At 30.6% G+C, this 4,741-nt stretch overlaps 1 long non-coding RNA gene across 1 annotated transcript; it reads left to right on the top strand.

Annotated features, from left to right (window-relative positions):
- Positions 1 to 1,321: 1,321 nt before the first annotated feature.
- On the top strand, positions 1,322 to 4,219 carry LOC123293648. The gene is made up of 2 exons (XR_006535029.1): positions 1,322 to 3,898; positions 4,154 to 4,219. It is a non-coding gene; the product is annotated as an uncharacterized LOC123293648 (long non-coding RNA).
- Positions 4,220 to 4,741: the final 522 nt, after the last annotated feature.

Here is a 4,741-nt window from a genome sequence, read left to right as displayed (position 1 = left end):
ACGAACATAAATTTCGTTTTTTAGAAATAATCAACATTTTTTTAATTATTTATACGATGGAAAGCTGACGTTGCTGGAAAATTTTGTGTGATGTTTATTCCAAAATAATTTTATATGAAAGCGAAAGTGGTTGTCCTATAAGCGAAGCGATTGGTTTATCTGATTCTTAACGAACAAATTTTTATCTAAAAGTAAAAAGAAAATGGTTGTGTGATTTTGAAAAAGTTAGAATTCTTTTATTTTTCAAATTATAATTTATGATTTTTAACGTGTTTAAGAAATGTTTTTTAAACTTAATGTTTGCACTTTTTTTAAACTCATCGGAAAGTGAATTCGTATGTCGTAAATAAAAGTCTATGCTATCTATGTCTTCCCTAATAAAAAAAAATAGATCCATGAATCGGATATTTTCGACTCTAATCAATTAGAATCAAGGAAATGAATTAAAATCCCATCGATCATGAATCGAACTTTTTTATTAGAATTTCGAAGCTTTGGCAATTGCCAAATCTTGGCAATTGCCATATCTTGTTCCAGACAAGTTTTCAATAATTTTTCGATTTCGATCTAAAGAATTGACTGATAATGGTTGTTTAAAAATATCGACATTTATAATTTTCATTTTACTTAATTTAATAATTTCAAGTTACCGTATTTATTGTAAACAATTTTTTTAAAAACCACAAAATCGGTGGATATTTAATATTAATGTTAAGACGTGGACGTAGGTGGAAGGAGGGAAGTTTTTTTCCCTTGTTGCTCAAGTTCCCCCTATGTTCTACGATTCTGTATTCATTTATTTGGTAATTTTAGTCACAATTTTAATATTTTTTACGTATTCGGGTTCCGTTTTGTAGTCCGTTACGCGAATTTTTTCTGTAAGAATTTTTACACGACGTGAAAACTTTAAAAGGCTGAACAATGTCGTAAATTATTGTTTTGAATTTTTATTTGGTGTCGCAGTTTGAATAAAAAATTTGCTGTCTGTGATGTGAACATATCAGGCGTCTTGTGCTTTGATCTTTGAAGTTTGATCAAAATAATTGTTTTTTTTTAGGAAAGATTAATTGTTTGAAAAATTTGTTCTGTTTTGATTTGATGATTTTTTATATTAGCCTAAGCGAAACGTACCTCGAACTTAATTAATGTAAGTTCGAGGTACGTTTCGCTTAGGCTAATATTAGAAATTATCACTTCAAAACAGAATAAATTTTTCAAACATGGGTGCTCCTTTTTATGTCCATTGAACATATTAAACCTTAACCGTTTTGTAATCTTCCGTGAAAAAATTCGTGTACATTATGAAAATTTATTCATAAATTTTATTAAAAGGAAAATCCGAACTTGTGCTGTAACGAATAGTTTATAAATGAAAAATTGAATGCCATGTAAATAAAAGTTAAAATTATTATTTTTTCTTTCGATACATAAAAATGATTATACAAAAATGTGATTTATTAGAGTAGAAAATTCAAATTATCTTGTTTGTAATTGATTAAGGGCTGTTTCCACTATTACTGATTACAAAGGAGAAAAACGAAAATAATATTTTTATTTGTTTCCCTTTCGCGAAGGTAATAGATGCCATTTTCATATCGAAAGCAGCAGCTGATAGATAACGCACTCACAGTACTCTATGACGCGATTAGTATAGGTTAGATTAGTTTTGAGTGGGTGTTCTAGGATAGGACACACTTAGAGGGTTGACTCATGTCCGGCCACTACTCCATGAACCATTTGGAGCTATTTAAAAACAACAAAAGCGCTTTGACGTCAACAAATTTAAGTTTCAATAGGTTGTCAAAGAAAGTCTGGCTCAAGTGAGTCTTATTTTTTCAAGACAAGAGCTGGACAGTGAAAGAGAAGGTGAGACATCGTTTCTTCCTCCTCACCACTGTGGTAGCTCCTGCAATAGTCCTGATATACAATCAGGTCCAGGCGTTCTGCGTGCCTACCGCCTAGCCAGTGTCATGTAATAGCCGCAACGCTTTTGCTTACAGAGGCCATAAGAGCTTCGGAACGCCTACGATCATACTCAGACCATATCTGCCTTGTAGTACCACAAGCGCGTTCCCTCCTCCATTAAAGATTGGTCTTTTTTTAAGATATCTTCATTCAGGAACAGCTCTCGTTCGCAAATGGTACTCCCGTGCGGCTATTTATTCTTTTGTCCAGCAGCGTAAGGCCGAAATCAAGGATTTTATTGAAAAATAATGGAATAAGCCCTTAATCCTTGAAATAAATATTTAAAATAATACAAAATCAAGGTTTTCGCACACAATCGAAAACTAATTCACTAAAAAAAAATACATAATTATAAAAATTGTTCATTGAACCTTCTGTTATTATTTTGTTAATATTTACCGTAAACTGTAGTGCCTCAATTTACGTTTTTTTTAGGAAATGTTAGGTTGTGAATACGTAAAGTTAAATATGTTAGGTCTTCGGAATACAGACAAAAGGAGAACGAACATTATAGACTTGAATGGTCTATAATGGGGAGGAAATAGTTCAGATTTCGGCACCTAAATTGCTTAAAGTATGAGTATTGTCGTGGCCCCAAGACAATGAAATTCTTGGGACCCCTTACAGCTGTCTGTTTTTTTCGTGTGCGTTCTCTTCATGTCTCTATTCCGATCATATTAAGTCATATACATTTCGTGCCGTTTTTGTTGTAACAAAATGTTTTTTAAAAAGTGTTTTGAGAATGTTTTTCAAGTATTTAACCCCCTCGAGGGTAATTTTTTGTAAAAGGTTATTAAAATTGTTAAGAAATTTTGGAAAATTATTAAATAAGTTGGAATTAAAAAAAATTTATTGGTACGAAATGTGATTCAAAGAATACGAGAAAATGTCCTTGAATTATGCCAACAAAAATTACCATTTATTATTTTGAAGTCTTCCGTTGTAGATGCCAATATAGAGATTTTTTTAAATCGCACATCTTCCATTAATTAGTGAACGAAACAAAAGTCGTTTTCTCGTATTTTTTAAAAAACAATTTCAGTAAAAAAAATATAACATTATTTAACGAATGTGTTTTTCGTGACTAAAATTTCATACTTGTAATCCGCGTAAACTTTATCCGCCCCATTCTCCCTTTTTTTTTTTTTAATATCAAAGAACAAAAATTTATTATATATATTTAAAAATAAAAACACAAGTCCATAAGGGTGAAATCACAAGATGGCAGAGGTTATGAAAAACAGAAAGATGGTAAACCAAAAATAAATCTTATTTGAAGGAAATATCGAAAAATCTTGGAAAGTTTATCGATGAAATCATATGAATTTGGAAAAATCTCGAAATTTTGGTTTTAGGTTTGGATAAAAATCATGATCACGAACACCATCTAACGTTTTTGTAGAAATACTTCCTCTTTATATGATAAATTACATTGGAAAATCGGGAATAATTGGGGAATTTTAGAAGTCAATTTTCTTGATCAACCCGCTACTGATTTTTGCCATCTTGAGTATTCAACCTAATTTAATGTGTTTAATATATAAAAAAAAAACCATTGTAATATGTTAGTGCCAAAATTTTATATATTATTATTAATAATGATTATATTAGGGTCACCTTAACTACTGGTTCAAGTGGGCAAAATGGTTTCTAGTTGTAAATTTCCTGTAGTTGTTTCACTTAAAACAGTTTTCTCTGAAGGAAAAATGAAAACCTGTTCGTTAAAAGGCAACATGGAACATGAATGTTTCGAGTTAGAACGTAATTCTTTTTGTGAATGAACCAATAATTATAACGAGTGTTTTTTAGAGGTTCGCAACTTTAAATTAAAATAAAACAAACATTTTGTGGTATTAATATTTTTCGCAATCTGGATGTTCAATATTCACACACTTTTCGCAGCAATCGCACAATCTTGAATGCTAATTAACAGGTCCTATTACCTGAAATTAATAAATAATTTCATAAATCTTCATAAAATAAACAATTTTAACAATTCGCACGCGTTACTCTGGCATGAGTCTATACAGTATGAAATGGAAAACCAAAATAAACATAAAGCAACTGTCTGCTGTCAAGTTGGTTATCAAACAAAAGAGTGTTGCTAACTCAAAGATGGGAACCTCTAAAAAAATACTTTTAGTTACTCGGATATTAGACCAGCTTAATTATGAAAACCATAATCCAGCTCCTAATTCGTAACTATAAACGGCTTGCAGAACCAAGTTCACTAAGTTTAAGCATTTATTTAACCGAAAACCAAGGTTTTCCTTGCAGAAATAACAAAACGGTGGCCGGTATAATACGAAAAAACGTTTTGTTCTTCGATTTTTTACAAATATCTGCGGACTCAGGATCGCAATTGACTTTAGTCCATCAAAATCTACAAAATGGCGGTAACAAAACGGTTTGGGAGTCAATTGTAAAGTCACGAATTTCGTTAAAAACGCATTGCTTTTCAATTTGCAATAGTTCCTAAGATATTTTTAAATAGTGTTTGTTTCGCATTATTTTGTTATTTCAGTAAGCAAAACCTTGGATTTCGGTGTATTATATGCTTTTGAACTTAGATCTACAGACCGTTTTTAGTTACAAATTAGGACCTGGATATTTGGTGATTTTGGCAGGTAGCCCACATGCGTTGAAGATTTTAAGATGGCTCTGATGATTATTTAAAAAAAGAACAAAAACTTTGTATATATTACATTATAATTATTATTACTAAAAATTTATTATAAACAGACTGTTATTATTATTAATTATATCACAATTGATT

This window comes from Chrysoperla carnea, chromosome 2 (genome assembly GCF_905475395.1).
Source record: "Chrysoperla carnea chromosome 2, inChrCarn1.1, whole genome shotgun sequence".
NCBI lineage: Eukaryota > Metazoa > Arthropoda > Insecta > Neuroptera > Chrysopidae > Chrysoperla > Chrysoperla carnea.
The sequence above is the reverse complement of the archived record's forward strand: the minus strand, read 5'-3'. Positions and strand labels throughout refer to the sequence as shown.